Source organism: Drosophila persimilis, unplaced genomic scaffold (genome assembly GCF_003286085.1).
Source record: "Drosophila persimilis strain 14011-0111.01,24,50 unplaced genomic scaffold, DperRS2 tig00000677-arrow-arrow-pilon, whole genome shotgun sequence".
Classification (NCBI taxonomy): Eukaryota; Metazoa; Arthropoda; class Insecta; order Diptera; family Drosophilidae; genus Drosophila; species Drosophila persimilis.
Window position 1 is genome coordinate 826,790 of NW_020825333.1, and position 13,002 is coordinate 839,791.

A 13,002-nucleotide genomic window follows, 5' to 3' on the forward strand; every position below is an offset into this window, starting at 1 on the left:
GGGCGAAGCCAAGAAGCTGCGGATGCAGCACGCCAGAGATTTCTACTTTCACCCAATAAGCGCAGAGAAGGACCATTAAAAGCCGTTGCAAGGCGTGGCAAGGCGAATGGGACATGAACTGTAACCTGGAAAAAAAACAGCTAACTATCATACCCTAACAAACCATACACTATATTAAAACTAGTCTTTAGTCTTTAGTCAACACATATGTAGCTATACCCCCAAACCATAATGGCCATAATTGGATAGCGAACCGACATTGTACATACATAAATCAGTCAAAAATTTCATAAAGCCCATAAACTTTATTATAAAGGTTATTATTAGGATTATATTAGGTTTTGTTATACCCGATACTCAAAATGAGTATTGTGGAGATTTGTGGTGAAAATAGATGTGTGTAACGTCCAGAAGGAATCGTTTCCGACCCCATAAAGTATATATATTCTTGATCACCATCAATAGCCGAGTCGATTGAGCCCTGTCTGTCTGTCCGTCTGTCCGTCCCTATTAGCGCCTAGTGCTCAAAGACTATAAGAGCTAGAGCAACGACATTTTATATCTAGACTTCTGTGATATGTCACTGTTACAAGCCCTCACAAAGGGCGAAAATTTGTGGCATCCACAATTTTAGAGATACGAGAAAACAGAAAATGTTGAATCGCAGAGGATGACTATATCTTCTAGAATGCAAAATCAGAACCAGATCGTATAATTATTATAGCCAGAATCAAGAAAACAATTTCATTCTTTCTCGCTCTGTCTTTCTCTAACACACAGGTTTCATGGTCGGCTTTGCTTATTGCAAAATATGAGTTAAAGGATCTCAGACACTATAAAAGCTAGAGAAACCAAATTTGGTATACACACTCCTGTGATATCGGAACTTGACCGTTTTATGTCAAAATTTCGCCACACCGCCTTCCGCCCCTGCAAAGGACGAAAATCTGGGGCATCCACAAATCTCAGAGACTATTAAGGCTAGAGCAACCAAATGTGGTATTCACACTCCTGTTCGAACTCACTGTTAAACGTATATCTCGCCCCACCCCCCTCCGCTCCCACAAAAGAGGAAAATCTGTGGCATCCACAATATTGAAGAAACGAGATCGGATCATTTTTGTAGGCAAAAGGAAGAAATTAATTTGCAGTGGCTACGCAGCGCCCGACGACACGCTCAGACTGATTTTCTGTCTCTCTCGCACGCACTCTTTGTCGTGTCGTTCAATAATAGCGGCGTCTGCCGGAGGAGAGCCATACTGACTAAGTATCGGGTATATAGGTATAGTTGCGGTCTCGGCAGCAACTCAAAACGTTGCCCCTCGTTTTGTAATTTAATTGATGTATTGATAATTTGTAAACATTGATGAGTGCGTTGAACGTTCCTTTCACGTTCCCACGCGAATTGTATTAGACGAAATATTATACCGTTAACCTGGACATTATTGATTTGACACTGATTTTACGCGGTGTTGGATCGGGTACGTCGGCAGGATCACTAGGGGAAATGCATGCCTTAACCAACACAGGAAAAGTGCGTCCAACGACACTAGAGGAAGCTATGGAGCTTTACCAGATTGGTCGGTTTTTAGAGATTGATATTTTGGCGCAAGGCTGTGAGGATTTAATACTCGATGTCCCTTGGTACTTTACCAACAATTTTAAAGTGGGGTTGCCAACCCCATGGCTCCGCGTGGGTGTTTGGACAAGCATGTCAGTACCTACGAGAAGAATTTACCGTTATTAGCACCTCACCTGTCCTGCACCAACTAGATAAAAAGCAACTGTTACATGTTCTGCAGAGTAATTTTTTACAAGCTTCTGAGCTAGAGATTCTGCAGGCTGTTCTTAAATGGGGAGAACAGGAGCTCATTCGCCGTATGGAAGATTGTGAACCAAACTTGTTGTCACACACAGCTCACTCAGTTGCTCGCAAGGGCGTAAAAAAAACGTGATTTGAGTGATGTAGAGCTGCGAGACATCATCGCAGAATTATTGCCTTTAGTGCGCATAGACCATGTTTTACCACCACATAGTGAGATACTCGGCCAAGCAATTCGTCGAGGTCTTGTCAGCACGCCACCTTCACATATGATTGGAGATGAACGAGAAAATTTACGTATCAATGCCTGGATACGTAGTGGTAGTAATCAGGGACTCTTTGTAAGACCACGTCTCTTTATGCCGTATTTTGAGGAAGTAAATGCCTTGTTGAAGGATCGATTATCTTCATCTCACCACCAGGTGGAACTAATGCGTATGCGTAGGTCACGACACCCGCCAGATATTCCTGATACCTTGTATATGGTGTCCCACATGAATGCAGCGGCTAATAATGGACTTTGTAGTGTTGTTAATCGTGCTATTCATGAAAATATTGACATGATGGTAGGGTCGGCTGTTATACCAGCACCGGATAACCAAACTTTATTGGCAATGCGTAAACGCGAAAATAAACTTCGCCAGTCACCTATGTGCCAGCGTGCATTGCTACTGCCACTTTCATCAAAACATGAAATTGAATGACAAATTCGGCTTCGGGTCGTGAGAGAGTTTAACCTCCCTGATGAAGTATCTGATATTCTGGAAAGCTCACACCAATCCAGCCAGAAAAGTGATGATGTTCACAAAGAAAATCCGTGTGGAGTTGCGTCCACTACTCAAAGCGAGGACAATTTGCTTGAAGATGAAGATCAAAGCCCACCGCCATCACCAGCGGCTACTGGCTGAGTTCCGCGAAACACAACCGTTGGATCTTCTTTTTTATCGTCCTCGTCAATGGGATCGTCAGCATCATCAATCTGTGGCACCGATGGAGTACACCCCTATTATAGCCGAAATCTCACTTTTCCGCGTCACCAATCAAATGGTCTTTTTGGTGTAGCCAGTATTTTAGCAACCAACTCTGGTCCTGCGCTTCAGTGTAGCTATGCACGTATTTCAGCGTCAGCGCGTCCACGAAATGAACTGCCGGCGTTAATAACTGAAGGGGACTTTCGATTTCCGCATGGAAATATCTTGGGCTTGGATATTAGTGTTGAGAACGGCGCATGTGCTTTGGACTCTGGAAATAGTCATCTTTCAGATATGATGCCGGATGTGGCTATGGCCACCGCATCGTTAGGTCAGCTTCATTTGTCGAATAGTACTGGAAATACTAGCGGCCGTAGCGTCGGCAGCAATAACGACATGCCAGAAAGTTTACAATTAGATTTGGGGGATGGTCCAAGCCCTCGCGTAGTTGGAAACGTTCCAAGTGCACTGACCTTGCGAAGTATTCACGTAAGTATTTCCTTCTCGGTATTTATCCTAAAATAAAAATTTTCCATTAATTTTAGCACGCTCTGCCACAAAGCAACTATCACCGCTTCGTGCAGCGCTCTAGTTCGCCATTTGATATGATGCGTCATGGACAGTTATCGCCCACATCACACCCTCCAAATGACCAGGGTCATTTAACTCTGGACCACCCAGGTTTTTATAGAGGTTGCAAGTGGGCCCAGATCCGGGGCACTTTATTTTGGCATGCCTTTCTGAACAAAAATTAAACTAAAAATGTAATTTAACAATCTAGATAAATAAAATAAACTATTAAATAAAGCTCACGGAATTTTTCTCTTCGGCAAGGGCTTAAAATTAGATAGTATGTATAATGTTAAAAATACTTAAGTATGTATATTATCTCTGGTATTTGCGAAGAAAAAACCAGTTTAAGTAATTTGTTTATTACATCTGCAACCCTTTTGCACCTTTGTTACTCGTTGACCCTAGTAGTTGGCAGATTACAACACACAATAAATTGACCTTCCTTGCCAAATCCAACCCATCATAAACTTAAGTCGTCGAATGCTTTACCCGTTTAATCTGTCGAAATGTATAAATTAACTAGACTCAAGATACCTCTTGGTCATATGGTCATATATTTCAGATGTTTTAGATTTTATATAGAAAGATATCTCTCTAGTGAAAGGGAGGTACTGAAGTAGTGTATCTTTCAGCGTCTGGCTCGAATTGGGAGTGTGAGATCGCTCCCCTGCGGTTGGCCGAGGTTTTTTCGTTCTATCAAGTTCCACCAATAGACTGAGCAAGACAAACAAAATAAATGTATGGGACCATATAGTCTGGAAGTGCCAGCTGAAGTTATATACATATGTATATTCATAAATGCAGGTTTCAAGCCAGCCAGATCCAAAGCGGACGGAAGAAGGCGCCGACGCCGTCTCGTAGCGCAGAAGGGGAGCGGCGCTCAATCAGCATGGCCAATCCGAGATAGGGGTGGGCGAAGCCAAGAAGCTGCGGATGCAGCACGCCAGAGATTTCTACTTTCACCCAATAAGCGCAGAGAAGGACCATTAAAAGCCGTTGCAAGGCGTGGCAAGGCGAATGGGACATGAACTGTAACCTGGAAAAAAAACAGCTAACTATCATACCCTAACAAACCATACACTATATTAAAACTAGTCTTTAGTCTTTAGTCAACACATATGTAGCTATACCCCCAAACCATAATGGCCATAATTGGATAGCGAACCGACATTGTACATACATAAATCAGTCAAAAATTTCATAAAGCCCATAAACTTTATTATAAAGGTTATTATTATTAGGATTATATTTGGTTTTGTTATACCCGATACTCAAAATGAGTATTGTGGAGATTTGTGGTGAAAATAGATGTGTGTAACGTCCAGAAGGAATCGTTTCCGACCCCATAAAGTATATATATTCTTGATCACCATCAATAGCCGAGTCGATTGAGCCCTGTCTGTCTGTCCGTCTGTCCGTCCCTATTAGCGCCTAGTGCTCAAAGACTATAAGAGCTAGAGCAACGACATTTTATATCTAGACTTCTGTGATATGTCACTGTTACAAGCCCTCACAAAGGGCGAAAATCTGTGGCATCCACAATTTTAGAGATACGAGAAAACAGAAAATGTTGAATCGCAGAGGATGACTATATCTTCTAGAATGCAAAATCAGAACCAGATCGTATAATTATTATAGCCAGAATCAAGAAAACAATTTCATTCTTTCTCGCTCTGTCTTTCTCTAACACACAGGTTTCATGGTCGGCTTTGCTTATTGCAAAATATGAGTTAAAGGATCTCAGACACTATAAAAGCTAGAGAAACCAAATTTGGTATACACACTCCTGTGATATCGGAACTTGACCGTTTTATGTCAAAATTTCGCCACACCGCCTTCCGCCCCTGCAAAGGACGAAAATCTGGGGCATCCACAAATCTCAGAGACTATTAAGGCTAGAGCAACCAAATGTGGTATTCACACTCCTGTTCGAACTCACTGTTAAACGTATATCTCGCCCCACCCCCCTCCGCTCCCACAAAAGAGGAAAATCTGTGGCATCCACAATATTGAAGAAACGAGATCGGATCATTTTTGTAGGCAAAAGGAAGAAATTAATTTGCAGTGGCTACGCAGCGCCCGACGACACGCTCAGACTGATTTTCTGTCTCTCTCGCACGCACTCTTTGTCGTGTCGTTCAATAATAGCGGCGTCTGCCGGAGGAGAGCCATACTGACTAAGTATCGGGTATATAGGTATAGTTGCGGTCTCCGCAGCAACTCAAAACGTTGCCCCTCGTTTTGTAATTTAATTGATGTATTGATAATTTGTAAACATTGATGAGTGCGTTGAACGTTCCTTTCACGTGCCCACGCGAATTGTATTAGACGAAATATTATACCGTTAACCTGGACATTATTGATTTGACACTGATTTTACGCGGTGTTGGATCGGGTACGTCGGCAGGATCACTAGGGGAAATGCATGCCTTAACCAACACAGGAAAAGTGCGTCCAACGACACTAGAGGAAGCTATGGAGCTTTACCAGATTGGTCGGTTTTTAGAGATTGATATTTTGGCGCAAGGCTGTGAGGATTTAATACTCGATGTCCCTTGGTACTTTACCAACAATTTTAAAGTGGGGTTGCCAACCCCATGGCTCCGCGTGGGTGTTTGGACAAGCATGTCAGTACCTACGAGAAGAATTTACCGTTATTAGCACCTCACCTGTCCTGCACCAACTAGATAAAAAGCAACTGTTACATGTTCTGCAGAGTAATTTTTTACAAGCTTCTGAGCTAGAGATTCTGCAGGCTGTTCTTAAATGGGGAGAACAGGAGCTCATTCGCCGTATGGAAGATCGTGAACCAAACTTGTTGTCACACACAGCTCACTCAGTTGCTCGCAAGGGCGTAAAAAAACGTGATTTGAGTGATGTAGAGCTGCGAGACATCATCGCAGAATTATTGCCTTTAGTGCGCATAGACCATGTTTTACCACCACATAGTGAGATACTCGGCCAAGCAATTCGTCGAGGTCTTGTCAGCACGCCACCTTCACATATGATTGGAGATGAACGAGAAAATTTACGTATCAATGCCTGGATACGTAGTGGTAGTAATCAGGGACTCTTTGTAAGACCACGTCTCTTTATGCCGTATTTTGAGGAAGTAAATGCCTTGTTGAAGGATCGATTATCTTCATCTCACCACCAGGTGGAACTAATGCGTATGCGTAGGTCACGACACCCGCCAGATATTCCTGATACCTTGTATATGGTGTCCCACATGAATGCAGCGGCTAATAATGGACTTTGTAGTGTTGTTAATCGTGCTATTCATGAAAATATTGACATGATGGTAGGGTCGGCTGTTATACCAGCACCGGATAACCAAACTTTATTGGCAATGCGTAAACGCGAAAATAAACTTCGCCAGTCACCTATGTGCCAGCGTGCATTGCTACTGCCACTTTCATCAAAACATGAAATTGAATGACAAATTCGGCTTCGGGTCGTGAGAGAGTTTAACCTCCCTGATGAAGTATCTGATATTCTGGAAAGCTCACACCAATCCAGCCAGAAAAGTGATGATGTTCACAAAGAAAATCCGTGTGGAGTTGCGTCCACTACTCAAAGCGAGGACAATTTGCTTGAAGATGAAGATCAAAGCCCACCGCCATCACCAGCGGCTACTGGCTGAGTTCCGCGAAACACAACCGTTGGATCTTCTTTTTTATCGTCCTCGTCAATGGGATCGTCAGCATCATCAATCTGTGGCACCGATGGAGTACACCCCTATTATAGCCGAAATCTCACTTTTCCGCGTCACCAATCAAATGGTCTTTTTGGTGTAGCCAGTATTTTAGCAACCAACTCTGGTCCTGCGCTTCAGTGTAGCTATGCACGTATTTCAGCGTCAGCGCGTCCACGAAATGAACTGCCGGCGTTAATAACTGAAGGGGACTTACGATTTCCGCATGGAAATATCTTAGGGCTTGGATATTAGTGTTGAGAACGGCGCATGTGCTTTGGACTCTGGAAATAGTCATCTTTCAGATATGATGCCGGATGTGGCTATGGCCACCGCATCGTTAGGTCAGCTTCATTTGTCGAATAGTACTGGAAATACTAGCGGCCGTAGCGTCGGCAGCAATAACGACATGCCAGAAAGTTTACAATTAGATTTGGGGGATGGTCCAAGCCCTCGCGTAGTTGGAAACGTTCCAAGTGCACTGACCTTGCGAAGTATTCACGTAAGTATTTCCTTCTCGGTATTTATCCTAAAATAAAAATTTTCCATTAATTTTAGCACGCTCTGCCACAAAGCAACTATCACCGCTTCGTGCAGCGCTCTAGTTCGCCATTTGATATGATGCGTCATGGACAGTTATCGCCCACATCACACCCTCCAAATCCTGGGTCATTTAACTCTGGACCACCCAGGTTTTTATAGAGGTTGCAAGTGGGCCCAGATCCGGGGCACTTTATTTTGGCATGCCTTTCTGAACAAAAATTAAACTAAAAATGTAATTTAACAATCTAGATAAATAAAATAAACTATTAAATAAAGCTCACGGAATTTTTCTCTTCGGCAAGGGCTTAAAATTAGATAGTATGTATAATGTTAAAAATACTTAAGTATGTATATTATCTCTGGTATTTGCGAAGAAAAAACCAGTTTAAGTAATTTGTTTATTACATCTGCAACCCTTTTGCACCTTTGTTACTCGTTGACCCTAGTAGTTGGCAGATTACAACACACCATAAATTGACCTTCCTTGCCAAATCCAACCCATCATAAACTTAAGTCGTCGAATGCTTTACCCGTTTAATCTGTCGAAATGTATAAAGTAACTAGACTCAAGATACCTCTTGGTCATATGGTCATATATTTCAGATGTTTTAGATTTTATATAGAAAGATATCTCTCTAGTGAAAGGGAGGTACTGAAGTAGTGTATCTTTCAGCGTCTGGCTCGAATTGGGAGTGTGAGATCGCTCCCCTGCGGTTGGCCGAGGTTTTTTCGTTCTATCAAGTTCCACCAATAGACTGAGCAAGACAAACTAAATAAATGTATGGGACCATATAGTCTGGAAGTGCCAGCTGAAGTTATATACATATGTATATTCATAAATGCAGGTTTCAAGCCAGCCAGATCCAAAGCGGACGGAAGAAGGCGCCGACGACGTCTCGTAGCGCAGAAGGGGAGCGGCGCTCAGTCAGCATGGCCAATCCGAGATAGGGGTGGGCGAAGCCAAGAAGCTGCGGATGCAGCACGCCAGAGATTTCTACTTTCACCCAATAAGCGCAGAGAAGGACCATTAGAAGCCGTTGCAAGGCGTGGCAAGGCGAATGGGACATGAACTGTAACCTGGAAAAAAAACAGCTAACTATCATACCCTAACAAACCATATACTATATTAAAACTAGTCTTTAGTCTTTAGTCAACACATATGTAGCTATACCCCCAAACCATAATGGCCATAATTGGATAGCGAACCGACATTGTACATACATAAATCAGTCAAAAATTTCATAAAGCCCATAAACTTTATTATAAAGGTTATTATTATTAGGATTATATTTGGTTTTGTTATACCCGATACTCAAAATGAGTATTGTGGAGATTTGTGGTGAAAATAGATGTGTGTAACGTCCAGAAGGAATCGTTTCCGACCCCATAAAGTATATATATTCTTGATCACCATCAATAGCCGAGTCGATTGAGCCCTGTCTGTCTGTCCGTCTGTCCGTCCCTATTAGCGCCTAGTGCTCAAAGACTATAAGAGCTAGAGCAACGACATTTTATATCTAGACTTCTGTGATATGTCACTGTTACAAGCCCTCACAAAGGGCGAAAATCTGTGGCATCCACAATTTTAGAGATACGAGAAAACAGAAAATGTTGAATCGCAGAGGATGACTATATCTTCTAGAATGCAAAATCAGAACCAGATCGTATAATTATTATAGCCAGAATCAAGAAAACAATTTCATTCTTTCTCGCTCTGTCTTTCTCTAACACACAGGTTTCATGGTCGGCTTTGCTTATTGCAAAATATGAGTTAAAGGATCTCAGACACTATAAAAGCTAGAGAAACCAAATTTGGTATACACACTCCTGTGATATCGGAACTTGACCGTTTTATGTCAAAATTTCGCCACACCGCCTTCCGCCCCCTGCAAAGGACGAAAATCTGGGGCATCCACAAATCTCAGAGACTATTAAGGCTAGAGCAACCAAATGTGGTATTCACACTCCTGTTCGAACTCACTGTTAAACGTATATCTCGCCCCCCCCCCTTCCGCTCCCACAAAAGAGGAAAATCTGTGGCATCCACAATATTGAAGAAACGAGATCGGATCATTTTTGTAGGCAAAAGGAAGAAATTAATTTGCAGTGGCTACGCAGCGCCCGACGACACGCTCAGACTGATTTTCTGTCTCTCTCGCACGCACTCTTTGTCGTGTCGTTCAATAATAGCGGCGTCTGCCGGAGGAGAGCCATACTGACTAAGTATCGGGTATATAGGTATAGTTGCGGTCTCCGCAGCAACTCAAAACGTTGCCCCTCGTTTTGTAATTTAATTGATGTATTGATAATTTGTAAACATTGATGAGTGCGTTGAACGTTCCTTTCACGTGCCCACGCGAATTGTATTAGACGAAATATTATACCGTTAACCTGGACATTATTGATTTGACACTGATTTTACGCGGTGTTGGATCGGGTACGTCGGCAGGATCACTAGGGGAAATGCATGCCTTAACCAACACAGGAAGAGTGCGTCCAACGACACTAGAGGAAGCTATGGAGCTTTACCAGATTGGTCGGTTTTTAGAGATTGATATTTTGGCGCAAGGCTGTGAGGATTTAATACTCGATGTCCCTTGGTACTTTACCAACAATTTTAAAGTGGGGTTGCCAACCCCATGGCTCCGCGTGGGTGTTTAGACAAGCATGTCAGTACCTACGAGAAGAATTTACCGTTATTAGCACCTCACCTGTCCTGCACCAACTAGATAAAAAGCAACTGTTACATGTTCTGCAGAGTAATTTTTTACAAGCTTCTGAGCTAGAGATTCTGCAGGCTGTTCTTAAATGGGGAGAACAGGAGCTCATTCGCCGTATGGAAGATCGTGAACCAAACTTGTTGTCACACACAGCTCACTCAGTTGCTCGCAAGGGCGTAAAAAAACGTGATTTGAGTGATGTAGAGCTGCGAGACATCATCGCAGAATTATTGCCTTTAGTGCGCATAGACCATGTTTTACCACCACATAGTGAGATACTCGGCCAAGCAATTCGTCGAGGTCTTGTCAGCACGCCACCTTCACATATGATTGGAGATGAACGAGAAAATTTACGTATCAATGCCTGGATACGTAGTGGTAGTAATCAGGGACTCTTTGTAAGACCACGTCTCTTTATGCCGTATTTTGAGGAAGTAAAGGCCTTGTTGAAGGATCGATTATCTTCATCTCACCACCAGGTGGAACTAATGCGTATGCGTAGGTCGCGACACCCGCCAGATATTCCTGATACCTTGAATATGGTGTCCCACATGAATGCAGCGGCTAATAATGGACTTTGTAGTGTTGTTAATCGTGGTGATATTCATGAAAATATTGACATGATGGTAGGGTCGGCTGTTATACCAGCACCGGATAACCAAACTTTATTGGCAATGCGTAAACGCGAAAATAAACTTCGCCAGTCACCTATGTGCCAGCGTGCTTGTTTTGGGTTCACAGATCCTCCCATTTGCATGGGAATAGCTTGTTGGTTTTTCGGCAAATTCGTTTCGGAATTCCCAAATATCCTTATTCACAGGGTCGCCTTTCGGGCTTTCCCCTACTGGTTGTAGTGGCATCACCGTCATCTGATGATCCGCGCACTGTATTGGCTTTTTTCATATTACAATCGCACAACTCTCGATTGTAACCGTTCTCAGTATCTTTTCAATACCATGAATGACCATGAGGTTCCCCGTTCTTTCAACGGGCTTACTACCTCAACTTGTTTGTTTTATTTCAAAAATTCTTAGAAACTTTTTCAGTTTTTTCAAACACCTTGATTTGTTTATTTCAAACATTCTCTCAACTTTGTTTCAGTCGATCTGCTTCATTTGTTGCTACTGCCACTTTCATCAAAACATTAAATTGAACGACAAATTCGGCTTCGGGTCGTGAGAGAATTATCTGATATTCTGGAAAACTCACACCAATCCAGCTAGAAAAGTGATGATGTTCACAAAGAAAATCCGGGTGGAGTTGCGTCCACTACTCAAGGCGAGGACAATTTGCTTGAAGATGAAGATCAAAGCCCACCGCCATCACCAGCGGCTACTGGCTCAGTTCCGGGAAACACAACCGTTGGATCTTCTTTTTTATCGTCCTCGTCAATGGGATCGTCAGCATCATCAATCTGTGGCACCGATGGAGTACACCCCTATTATAGCCGAAATCTCACTTTTCCGCGTCACCAATCAAATGGTCTTTTTGGTGTAGCCAGTATTTTAGCAACCAACTCTGGTCCTGCGCTTCAGTGTAGCTATGCACGTATTTCAGCGTCAGCGCGTCCACGAAATGAACTGCCGGCGTTAATAACTGAAGGGAACTTACGATTTCCGCATGGAAATAGCTTAGGCTTGGATATGAGTGTTGAGAACGGCGCATGTGCTTTGGACTCTGGAAATAGTCATCTTTCAGATATGATGCCGGATGTGGCTATGGCCACCGCATCGTTAGGTCAGCTTCATTTGTCGAATAATACTGGAAATACTAGCGGCCGTAGCGTCGGCAGCAATAACGACATGCCAGAAAGTTTACAATTAGATTTGGGGGATGGTCCAAGCCCTCGCGTAGTTGGAAACGTTCCAAGTGCACTGACCTTGCGAAGTATACACGCTAGTATTTCCTTCTCGGTATTTATCCTAAAATAAAAATTTTCCATTAATTTCAGCACGCTCTGCCACAAAGCAACTATCACCGCTTCGTGCAGCGCTCTAGTTCGCCATTTGATATGATGCGTCATGGACAGTTATCGCCCACATCACACCCTCCAAATCCTGGGTCATTTAACTCTGGACCACCCAGGTTTTTATAGAGGTTGCAAGTGGGCCCAGATCCGGGGCACTTTATTTTGGCATGCCTTTCTGAACAAAAATTAAACTAAAAATGTAATTTAACAATCTAGATAAATAAAATAAACTATTAAATAAAGCTTACGGAATTTTTCTCTTCGGCAAGGGCTTAAAATTAGATAGTATGTAGTATGTATATTATCTCTGGTATTTGCGAAGAAAAAACCAGTTTAAGTAATTTGTTTATTACATCTGCAACCCTTTTGCACCTTTGTTACTCGTTGACCCTAGTAGTTGGCAGATTGCAACACACCATAAATTGACCTTCCTTGCCAAATCCAACCCACCATAAACTTAAGTCGTCGAATGCTTTACCCGTTTAATCTGTAGAAATGTAAAAAGTAACTAGACTCAAGATACCTCTTGGTCATATGGTCATATATTTCAGATGTTTTCGATTTTATATATAAAGATATCTCTATAGTGAAAGGGAGGTACTGAAGTAGTGTATCTTTCAGCGTCTGGCTCGAGATTGGGAGTGTGAGATCGCTCCCCTGCGGTTGGCCGAGGTTTTTTCGTTCTATTAAGTTCCACCAATAGACTGAGC

The 13,002-nt window shown here is 42.7% G+C and overlaps 3 pseudogenes; all 3 read left to right on the forward strand.

Moving 5' to 3' along the window:
- The first annotated feature begins 1,362 nt into the window (after positions 1–1,362).
- LOC113566369 lies at positions 1,363–3,551 on the forward strand (annotated as a pseudogene).
- A 2,091-nt stretch (positions 3,552–5,642) lies between these two features.
- Positions 5,643–7,828, forward strand: LOC113566370 (annotated as a pseudogene).
- A 2,238-nt stretch (positions 7,829–10,066) lies between these two features.
- LOC113566371 lies at positions 10,067–12,489 on the forward strand (annotated as a pseudogene).
- Positions 12,490–13,002: the final 513 nt, after the last annotated feature.